Below are 12087 nucleotides of genomic sequence, written 5' to 3'. Positions count from 1 at the left end.
TATGGTTGTTATCCAGCGCGTTGGAGTTTAGAGATTATTTGAAAGGAAAAAGACCAGATGTAATGTACACAGTAGAAAAAAACTAAAAGAGAAGATCCATGTTAGCTTTAAAGAAGAGGGATATAATAGCTGGAGAAGAGACAAGAAGGGAAAAAGGAGAGGAAAAGTGCTAATAATGGTTTGTGATAATATATGTGTGGAGGAAGTGCAATATGGTTATGATATGGTGGAAATAATGGGAGTAACAATCAAAACAGGAATTAAAAAAAAAAAAAATCATATTTACATATGTGCCACCTAAGACAGATACATGAGGAACTGAGGAACATAAGGATATGATTAAGTGCTTAGATAATATGATAAGAAGAGATGGAAGAATACTATTGGCAGGAGACTTTAACTGTAAAAGAGTAAAATGGAGAGAGATGGAAGTAATGGGTAATGCTGGACAATGGAGTGAGGAAGTGTTAACAGTTGACTATGGTAAATACAATGGATTGGTGGATGGAAGAATCAACAAGGTATAGGGGGGAAGAAGAACCATCATTGCTTGAATTAGTATTTATAAAGAAGCCAGAGCCCCTTCCCAGCATACAATACCTTAGTCCAACAGAAAGAAGTGATCATGTAACATTAGAGTTGGAAATACAGGAAGAGGATGGGATGAGATACAGAGAAGACTACATAGAATAGAGATTAGAATATGCAAGAGCAGATTTGGGAAAGTTAAGATATTTTTTGCTGATATTAAATGGAGGAACATTATGAATGGAAGGACAATACAGGGAAAATATTAAATATTCCTACAGAAATATAACAAAAGAGTGAAGAAATATGTACCTATCTAGAGAGTAAAGAAAAGTATACATGCTTGGTACAATGCCAGATGTACAGAAGCTAAAAGGGCAAAAGATAAAGCTTGGAAGAAACTCAAAAAGCAGAGAAATGAAAATAGTAAACAGCAGTATAAGGATGCAAGGAATTAATACATTAAATTAAGAAACTTTGAGAAAGATGTGGTGCAAAAAAGCAAAGATGAACCCAAGCTTTTCTACAAATTTATAAATGGTAAGATGAAGAATAAGGAAACAATAGAAAAAAAATTAAGGATAGAAGACATACCAAACAGCAAAGGAAATGAGTGAACTAATGAATGAGAGCTTCAAAACTGTGTTCACTGAAAAAGAGGAATTTACAGAACCAAATAGGACATTGTGTTGCCAAGGAAATACAGGAAATCATAGTGCACAAAAAATATATTGGAAGATTATTAGATAACTTGGATGTCAGAAAAGCAATGTGGCTGGATGGTGTATTAGGCTGGGTGCTAAAAGAGTGTAAGGAGCAGCTGTTAGATCCAATTCGGGAAATGGTTACAAGTTTATTAAAAGAATGGAGAGTACAACTGGAATAGAAGAGAGCCAACATAATCCCAATATTCAAAAGAGGAAAGTGAACTGAGCCATTAAATTACAGATTGGTGTCACTTACAAATGATGTGGGGGAAGTTATGTGAAATTACTATAAAAGAAAAATGGGTTAAATATTTGGAAGAAGGACAAGTTATATCAAACAGACAATTTGGGTTCAGGAGAGGACAGTCATGTGTATCAAACTTATTAAGGGCATGCTGCAATTGAGATATGAAAAATTAATTTAAAAAGTTATAGGATTTATGACTTAAAATTTTCAGAATATTATTAGCTATTGGTTTTCATTGAAGTGTATGAATAGGAATATGATAAAGTAGTGACGTCATGATTTCATGACATCATGCATAAAGTTGCATTAAAAATTGTCGTATAGGCCTTACTTCAAGTTCTTTTGAAATGTGCTTTGGCATTGGATACACTTGAAAGATGCCTAAAGAAATGTAAAGAATGCTTCTTTTTTTTTTCAATTTCCCTATACATCATGAGGTATGATTTTTAAAATTTTTGCATTTCATGACATCATCAAAACAGCATGAAAAGCTGTTATTTTGCCTCATTAAAAATTATCTAACCACTTTAGGGAAAACTGGTCTGACAAAATGTTACCCCAATCCCTGTCAATAAGTACACCAAATTTCATGGCAGCAAGTATAATGATTGATTTTATACAGTTTTTATATATCTCGAAAAATCATGTCTTGAGGTACGGCTCTTTAAAGTTTTAAAAGTTTAGCACCCACGCTATATGTATATCAGAGTTAGTAAATTTATTATATGTTGTGTGTTGATCTGTAGAGAAACTGCAAACAAAGAATGATCTAATTGTTCCAATATTTAATACTTCATTTCGGGAGGTGTTTACCTTGTGGTGACACAATCAAAATTCCTGCCTCTTGTTCTGTGTGCCTTTGCCGGTAGATGTAGCTCACTGGTGGATGTCTTAAGAATGCTATTTCATAGAATTATGGTTTATTTTAACCATCAGTATGCACCTTCCCTGTTCTCCATGAAACAATACTCTCCAAGTAAATTTTTTGGTCCTAATCAAGATCGGCTCCTCCAGGTATGTATGTTTCTCCCTCTGCTTTCCTCCTTGTTGGTTGCGGGATGTATAATGGAGGGCGTGTATGCCTAAGTAAGGGGCAGACATACACGCAGTACACGTAGATTTTTTACTTGTCCTTAGAGCTACAAAGGGTAGGAAATGGCGGCCAGTAGCGACTTGGGAGCACACGCTCACGCGCTAGCTGAATGCGCAGAGAAATACACAGTGTTGCCACATACACGTAATACAATACATAACCCACATCTCCCCCCCCCCTTCTGCTCTCAGAAGTCTACAGGGACTCAAGCGACTGCAGCTGCGGACGCCTTCTCCTGGAGTTGTGGCGACCTGCGGGGCACCACCGTATCAGGTGCCGCCAAAGGAGCAGTGGCGTCCTCCATCGTAGAAGAAGCGTTTAGGAGTGGAGCAGGGCGGAGGAAGCGCCTGTTCCTCCACCACACTCGGCCACTGGGCATCTTGAACAGGTAATCCCGTGACCTGCCAACGCCCATGATGGTGCCAACCTTATCCCACCGCTGCGTAGTCGGGTCCTGGATCCGAACCACGTCACCTCGCTGCAGGAATGGAAGAGGCCGAGCGTGAGCATCGTAGCGACTTGTGGCATCACGGAGACGGGCAGCAGCTCGACGGTCGCAACTCTCGTCCCTGGCCTGCCACCGTTTCTGGAAGGCGCTGGCATGTGCGGGGACGCAAGAGCGTAAAGGGCGACCATACAGGACTTGAGCTGGAGAGTGACCCGTCTGGTTGGGGGTGTTCCGAAGCTCCAGGAGACCCCTGTCGAACGCCTCACAGTCTATATTGCCAGACGGTGCCACCTTCTGGATGAAGTGCTTCACGGCCTTCACTGCAGACTCGGCATGGCCGTTAGACTGTGGGTAATGGGGCGTCGATGTGTCGTGACGGACTCCCCAGCGCTCGAGGAACGTAGAAAACTCCTGGCTGGCGAACTGTGGGCCACCGTCCGTTCGCAGGCGTACAGGAACACCCAGGTCCCTGAAGAGGCGGCGGAAGTGGCGAATGGTGGCAGCAGATGTCATATCAGCACCACAGGACACGACGACAGGCCAGCCGGACAGACGATCTGCAATGACTAAGAAAGCCTTCCCTGCAACTGAGAAGTAATCAGCAGAAATGGACTCGAATGGTCGAGTTGGGTTGTCATCACAGAGTCTTGGTTCTTGCTGTTGACTGGGCTGCAGAATCTGGCACGGCTCACATGCTCGAACAGTGTTGGCAATGTCAGCATCCACGCCTGGCCAGAACACAGCCTGCCTAGCACGGCGCTTGGTGGCTTCGACACCACGATGGCTGTCGTGCAGGCGGGCCAAGACACGGCGACGTAGGGCTGTAGGCACCAACACTCGTACACCGTACAGGACGAGACCCTCATCACAGTAGAGGTCCTCCTGTAACTTCCAGTACGGGCGGAGCACGTTGGGGAGGGCGTACCTGTCCATAGGGAATCCGTTCTTCACAAAATTAAGGAGCTGGACGTACTCGGGGTCCTTGGTTGCCACCTTACAAAGCTCCTCAAGGGCAAGGTCACTGCCAGGAGATGCTTCTGCAACATCAGGAGGCACCAACGGAGCAAGAGACTCCATCGCACGTAGTGTAGCGATACTCCTAACTTGGAAGCCGGTATCAGTGCCAAGGACTTCGTCAGCCTGCGTTGGGTAGCCAACAGTAGAGCGAGATAGAGCGTCCGGGATACACAACTCCTTGCCCGGGCGCCATACAGCTGTGAAGATGTACAGGGCGATCTTCTCCTTGAGGCGTTGTAGACGTGGATTCTCTATAGCGTCAAGGGAGTAGCTGTTTAGGATGGGAACTAGAGGGCGATGATCGGTGACGAGGTTAAAGTGTTGCAATCCTGTGAGGTAGAACTTGGTCTTCCCCATGGCCCATACGACAGCTAACATCTCCAACTCGATCGTCGCATATCGGGTCTCTGTATCCGTCAAGAAACGTGAGCCGCACTGGACGAGACGCTGCTGTCCACCACCGTGGTCCTGCAGTAGGGCATAACCCAGCCCATACAGGCGGGAAGCATCGGTCTGCAGAGTCGTAGGGAGAGCAGGGTCAAAGGCAGCAAGGACTGGTGGGCTGGCCAAGGCCATCTTCACACGTTGGAAGGCTTGCTCATGGTCGGGCGTCCACACAAACGACTTCTTGGGGCTCAAAAGTGGGCGTAGAGGCGCAGCAGTGGCAGCGAGGTCGGGCGAGAAGCTGGCGAGCTGGTTGACAAGGCCCATGAAGGACCTAAGGTCGGTCAACGTAGCAGGCGTAGCAAACTCAGTGATGGCCCGAACCTTGTCAGGGTCTGCTGCGATGCCGTCATGGGAGAGCCTGTAGCCGCAGAAGGACACTGATGGAGCCGCCAGCACAAACTTCTTGGCATTTAAAGTGATGCCATGGGCTCGGCATCTGGCCAAGATGTCGTTAACGTGGCGTAGATGTGTGAAGTAATCCTCGTCGTACACGAGAATGTCATCCACGACTTTGACACACTGTGGCACTCCCTGTAGCGCGATGTCTCCTCGGAGGCAGAAGGCGTCGCCTGTGGCTGCGAAACCCATGGGACCTCGGAGGTACTTGAAGCGCCCATATGGAGTGATGAACGTAGTCAGGGCCTGGTCGTCCTCATGCAAGGGTATCTGCCAATATCCACACAACGCGTCAATCGTGGTGAAGTAGCGTGCCCTGGCATCGACGCTCGGATGGCTGCAAAAGGCGTGGGTGATGGGTGTGCAGGCCGAGATACTTGTGCGTTCAACTTACTCAGGTCCGTAGTGATCCTGACACCTCCACCAGGTTTCGGCACAACAACCATCGGATGGCACCAATAAGATGGGACGTCACCAACAGGAGCAATAACGCCTCGTGCCACCATAGAGTCCAGCTCAGCTTTCACTGCGTCCCTGTAGGCCAAAGGAATAAGCCTCGGCGTGTGGACAGCAAACGGCTGGGCGTCGTCTCGTAAGTGGATCCTCATCGGCGGTCCAGACATCGGCTTGAGTGGAGCATCCTGTGTGGAATCCTTTGTCAAGAGGACATCCTGGTACTCCCTCAAGAAGTACTCCTTCGCTGCGTCTGGGGAAGTGGTGCTGAGAAGAGGTAACGCAGGCACGCTGGAACGTGGAGCTGGAGCGTTTGTCGCCTCCCTTACACTGGCGACACTGCCTCGTGCTGAGAAAATCTGAGCAGGGAAGTCGTGAGGCACGATCCCCAAAGCACGACAGTGTTCACGGGACAGAAGTGGGGTGTTCCACGAACCCTGCACATCTATCCAGCCCGTACAAGACAGCTCGCCGTAAACTAGTGTGGCCTGGAGCGAACCGAGGGCAGCAGACATCTTCGTCCCATCAGCGTTGTAGTAGGCAAGGGATGGAGGAGGACCAAGAGCCTGTCTGTCGATGCCCAACATTCTCAAGTGCTGTGGGCCGATGACCGTCGTGTCGGCACCAGTGTCGGGAATGAAGTCCAGACCACCAGAGTGACCGTCATGCAACACTTCCACTCGTACAGTAGGAGGAGGTGTCGGGTCATCACGAGTACTGATAGGAGACTGACATGAGGCCTCAGGTGGGCCCTCATGAGACCCTGGGTCCGTTGTGAGAGACTGTAACCGCACCACGTGGAAGGTGGGGTGTCTTCCTCTTTCCCTTTCGGCTTCTCGGGTCGCTGCGACTTACTCCTTGCCTTGGTTTGCTTGCAGACTTTCTCCAGGTGCCCCAGACGGTTACAAGCAGTGCACGTAGACTGCCTGGCTGGGCACTTGGGCATCAAAGCGTAGTGGCCAGTCTTCCCACAACCTCTGCACGTAACACCTGTTGCTGGGCAGCCCTTCGGGCCGTGGTCTCGCCTGCCGCAGCTGCTGCAGGAGGTAGGCGCCCGATGAGTGGGTGAAGGTTGGCGAGGGGGGACTCCAGGTTTGTGTGCTGCTTTCTTCGTCTGTTTATACGTTGAGACAGCAGACACTGTAGGTGAGGCACGTATGGCAGAGGCGGCTGACCGCGTCGCCTCGTGGGCCCTGCATACATTGATGACGTCAGCAAGAGTAGAGGCGGCGTCGAGGGACACAATCTTGGTCACCAATTCCTCGTCGTGGACGCCTGTCAGGATACCGTGCTTCATCCAGGCCTCTTCACAGTCCAGGTGGTGAGCCTTACAGATGTCGAATTCCTCCGCCAGGCTCTTCAGTCGGACGAGAAACTCGGAGAAGGGCTCGCCTCTCGCCTGCCGACAGCTAGTGAAGGCTCGCCGACGCAATGCCTCGTTGTTGGAGTCACGTATATGAGCCTGGAGAATGTCAAGCACTTCATCAACTGGCTTGAGAGAGGTAGGCGACACCTGTAATGTGTGCTCTAACACCCTCTGCGTCTCCAGAGTGAGGCACATACGTAGCTGGATCCTCTGTTTAGGCAGCGTCAGGCTGGGCAGGTCGATCATCGTCGCGTAGTCCTCCCAACGTCTCCTCCACTCACGAAACACTTGGTACGTCACGTCGTGTGACAGTGGCGGCGGAGGTGTGACAGCTGCTTTCTGCACAGGTGGGTGGGTACCGGAGCCGCTCTGTGCACCGCCAGGACTCCCAAGCGTCTGGGGGTTCGTCGGAGCCGCACCGGGCGCGCCCTGGGAAGAAGTGAGGCTGGTTAACAGAGCACGAAACTCAGCTCTGTCTTCCCGGCGTTGTTCCTCCATCTCACGTCGAGCGGCCGCCTCCCTGTCAGCAAACCATTGGAAGAATACTGAGAAATCAGGGTAGACAGGTGTGTGAGAAGGTGCATGGTGTGGCGACCTGGGTGGAGTGGTGGTGGTGGGTGGGGTGGCGGGCGGAGGTGGGGCGGCGGTGTCCGGGGCCGCCGCGTCATCCGCGCCTGCGGTAGCACCAGCCAACATCTGTGACAGGCTGTCTGGTTGTCCCGGCGTCTCCTCATCTTCCTCCTCAACTCGTTTGGGAGGCTTGGGACGTCGTTTTGACTGCGCCATGCCGAGGAATTACTCGTAGATGTGAGAGCAAATGTGTCAGTGTGCGTGGTGTGGTGGGAAGACAGCTGGGCAGGCAGGCAGCGAGAGGTGCAGCAAGGAGGTATGCGCGGGCTCACGGCACCCCGCTCTCGTAATGGCAGTGCAGTTAGTGTCTTGCGGGACTCGACAAAGAGTAGAGGTGCGTCGCGCTGCGCTCGTTTCTGGGCAAAGAGACGTAACCAACCCTTGAAACAAAGCGGCACCTCGATGCAAACACTCCCGGGCACTGCACTGCACTATACCGCCGCACACTGCACTGTAATACACTGCCACACGCTGCACTGCACTGCACTGTCACATAACACCACGGGTCCGCAGCACACAGTCGTAGCACACGTCAGCAATCTCACAGCTGGTGGCGGGAGGACGTGATGGCGCCGCCGGCTACTGGGATGAGTTCTTTCCCCTCGTAACTGATGTCTCCAGGGACAAGACGTGTCGTCACTGCGCCATGTTGGTTGCGGGATGTATAATGGAGGGCGTGTATGCCTAAGTAAGGGGCAGACATACACGCAGTACATGTAGATTCTTTACTTGTCCTTAGAGCTACAAAGGGTAGGAAATGGCGGCCAGTAGCAACTCGGGAGCACACGCTCACGCACTAGCTGAATGCGCAGAGATGTTACGTTCACCGGTTAAACTGGTAAGATTGGCATCGGAGAGCCGGTGAACAATAACAATAAAAAAACACTGCAGGTTCAACTGGTGAGGAAATGCAAAGGGGTCACTTTAAAAGCTACTTTAATAACCCATAATGAAATTGACACATATATAACAAGAAACATGAAACACAGATATATAACATGAAACACAGGAAAATGACATACACATATACATATAACACAGTAATAAATACAACAATAAAGAACCCAACTTAATACCTAACAATAATCCTAATCCTATATAGAGGCAATGTGGAAAACACGGACGAGGGAAGTGATACTTATGCGGTGTCGCAGTGGTGAAATGCTGGGTGATGGTTGATCCCACGGCAGAACCAAGAGGCGTTGTGTTCACTGGTTGAGGCTTGGATCTCAACTGCCAATCCAGAAAACCAAGAGCTGGCTCAACACTTTCGGTTGAGTCGAAAGGGGCCGCGTGAATCCAACTTCGGGACAGTAGCCGGGCTTCATGAAACGGTGACGTGGAAGGTTCACGAGACGGTGGCGTGGAAGGTTCACGAGACGGTGACGTGGAAGGGAGGCGGAGAGGTGGCGAACGAGGTAACAAGCGGAGGAGGTGATGGTAGTAATGCATGTTACGGGCGGGCCGTAACATTTCCTCCCCCCTAAGACCTCCGTAATGGGCTCATGAAGGAGGTGAGACGGGAGATCTTGATAAGGCGTCGGCGATGATGTTGTCCACCCCCTTGATATGATGGACTTCCAGGTTGAAAGGTTGAGTTAACAAGGCCCACCTAAGAATGCGTTGGTTTCGGTTCCTCATGGCGTACAGGAAGGCCAGAGGATTGTGGTCCGTGAAGACCTTGGTGATGTGCGGACCAGGATGAAGATAGCACTCAAAACGTTGGAGCGCCAGCACGAGTGCCAGAGCCTCCTTTTCGATGGTGGAGTAGTTGAGTTGATGGTGTTTCAGTTTTGCAGAGTGGTAAGCGATGGGATGGAGGATGCCGCTTGTGGGGTCCGGTTGTAGTAGGACAGCACCCACTCCAACTCCACTCGCGTCAACTTGTAAATGGAAGGGTCGGGAGTGATCCGGCGTCCAGACCACTGGTTCCGAGGAGAGAAACGCCTTGAGGTGTTTGAAGGCTTGGTCACAGGCCGGGGTCCAGTGGAAGGGGACGGAAGTGCTGAGAAGGTCCGTCAAGGGGGCGGCCAGGGTGGAGAAGTTTTTACAGAAGCGTCTGTAAAACCCAGCCATCCCCAAGAACCTCATGAGAGCTTTCCTGGTGGTAGGAACAGGGAAGCCAAGGATGGCCTCAACGTTAGCTCTCTTGGGGTGAACCTTGCCGTTCCCCACCACATGTCCCAGGTAGACCACCGTAGACCTCCCGAAGGTGGACTTGGCCAGGTTGATGGTAAGCCCGGCTTCCTGCAACCGACCCATCAGCCTCCGAAGACGGGTCAGATGTGTTGCCCAGTCGTCTGCAGTCACCACCAGGTCGTCCAGATACGCGGATGTTCCCTCCAAGTCCTGAGTTATGTAATTTATAGCCCTCTGGAAGGTGGCGGGAGCATTAGACAATCCAAAGGGCATCACTGTGTATTGGTATAGTCCGAAGGGAGTGATGAAGGCGGATATTATTTGGGCCTCGTCCGAGAGGGAATCTGGTAGTAACCTTTAAGCAAGTCTATAGTGGTTACAAATTTGGCTACTCCTATACTATCTATAAGGTCCTCTATCAAGGGCAATGGGTAGGAGTCTGGCACCGTCACTTTATTTAATTTCCGGTAGTCGGTGCAAAATCGACTACTACCATCTGGCTTAGATGTTAACAGGCAGGAGAAGCCCAAGGAGATATACTAGGTTCTGCAAGGTGATGACAGAGCAGATAGTCTACCTCTTTTTCATCAAGTCTCTTTTAATGGGTGAAATGCGATAGGCTGGTTGTCTTATAGGCTTGATGTCGGTAGATGTTAATCTTATGTCATGTTGGATAGTATTACAAACTCCTGGAAGGTCACCTGTGATTTCAGAAAAGTCTAGCAATAACTTTTTAAGATCAGACTGTTGTGAAGGTGTTAAGGAAACAAACACCTCATCCAGGTTGGACATGATTTGGCTGTTTGAGGGGCGTCCTTTAGGTGACGAGAAGAGGAATTCGATGTCGGACTCTTCCTCGGGGGCACAGGACCAGACTCCTTCCTATCAGACATACAGGTACAGCGCGAGACAAGTCGTCCTCTGGTTCTCTGGAGTGGTAAGGTTTCATTAGATTAATATGAACAAGTTGGGAATCCTTACGACGGTCAGGAGTGTGGACCACATAATTTAATGGACTTAGTTTTTGAGCCACAACATAAGGTCCCATGAACTTACTGTGAAGAGCATTGCCTGGAGTGGGGAGAAAAGTAAAACCTTGTCTCCTGGTTTGAAACTTCTCATGACAGATTTGGGAAGAGAATTCTGTTGCATTTTAGTTTGAGATTTGAGGAAGTTTGATTTAGCAAAAGATCTGACTTCACTGATTTTATTCTTAAGGTTACTGATGTAGTCAGACACACTGGGGCTTGAAGGAGTATTTTGAGTAAACCATTGATCCTTTAATATTTTGAGAGGCCCCCTGATCTGTCTACCATAGAGTAATTCAAAAGGGAGTAACCTAAAGAATCTTGAGGAGATTCTCTTAAAGCGAAGAGAAGGAAAGAAATACTTTCATCCCAGTCTCCTTGATGCTCCAAGCAATACTTCTTCATCATGGATTTTAATGTTTGGTGAAACCGCTCCAGACAGCCTTGGGATTGGGGTGGTAAGCCGAGGAGGTAACATGGTCGATGTTTAGCTCATTCACTATCTGTTGGAAAAAATGGCTAGTGAAATTGCTACCCTTGTCAGACTGAATTTGTTTTGGAATTCCTACCGAGGTGAAAAAATGTATTAGATGTTTTACAATGGTCTTTGATGTGATGTTCTTAAGAGGGAATGCTTCAGGGTACCTGGTAGTGGGATCCATGAGGGTTAACAAATACTGATTCCCTCGTTTGGTTTTGGGTAAGGGCCCTACGCAGTCTAGTATGATCTTTTCGAAGGGCTCCGTCTGAACTGGAATAGGCGTCAGAGGAGCTGGCACAAGGCGTTCGTTAGGCTTACCCACAACTTGACATATGTGACATGTTTTTACATAGTGTGACACATCCTTTTTCATTCCTGGCCAAAAAAATGTTGAAGAGCCTTCTTGTAGGTTTTTTGGATGCCTAGATGACCTGACAATCCATCATGAGCTAGTTCTATAATGGCTGGTCTTACAGACAAGGGATGACAACTTGATGTGTTTCTGACCAGGTGTCTAGTTGTTTCAGTTCAGGAGGTCTGTAGGCACGCATCAGGACTCCTTCCTGATAATAAAAACAAGGCAATTTAGACATATCCTTTGTCTCACTGGCCACATGTCTGATCTTAGCCAAAGTGAGATCCTGTTCCTGAGCATTAATCAAATTCTCCTTTGAAATGATGTCATTATACAAGTTGTCAGTAGAGGCAATCATTGGTGGAGGAGGTGATGAAAGGGCAGGGGACTTGGACTGAGACCTGGTGACTGCACACACTGGGAAGAAGTGAGGGATGTTTCGTCCAGGGTCTTAGTGGGACTTTCTGTTAAGGGAGAATCAAGAACAATTAAGTTTGGAACAGCCAAGTTACCCGCAAGATCATTACCCAGTACAAGATGTACCCCGGTACTGGCAGTTCACCAGGTTTAATGGCTACCTCAACCTCTCCTGAAATGAACGGGCACTGTAAGCTAATATTAGCCAAGGGATAGGAGAGCTGTGATTCGAGACCTGTAAGGATCACCTTCTCCCCAGTGAAAGCCTGTTTGATGTTAGGGATGACATCTTCCCTTAAGATGGATTGGGCAGCACCTGTATCACGCAGAACCTT

At 49.1% G+C, this 12087-nt stretch overlaps 1 protein-coding gene across 1 annotated transcript in view; it reads left to right on the top strand.

Moving 5' to 3' along the window:
• LOC123519891 (receptor-type tyrosine-protein phosphatase epsilon-like) overlaps positions 1 to 12087 on the top strand; it is a 443234-nt gene that overhangs the window by 357963 nt on the left and 73184 nt on the right. The window lies entirely within an intron of this gene.

The sequence above is a fragment of the Portunus trituberculatus genome, chromosome 46 (assembly GCF_017591435.1).
Source record: "Portunus trituberculatus isolate SZX2019 chromosome 46, ASM1759143v1, whole genome shotgun sequence".
Taxonomy (NCBI): Eukaryota; Metazoa; Arthropoda; class Malacostraca; order Decapoda; family Portunidae; genus Portunus; species Portunus trituberculatus.
The sequence above is the reverse complement of the archived record's forward strand: the minus strand, read 5'-3'. Positions and strand labels throughout refer to the sequence as shown.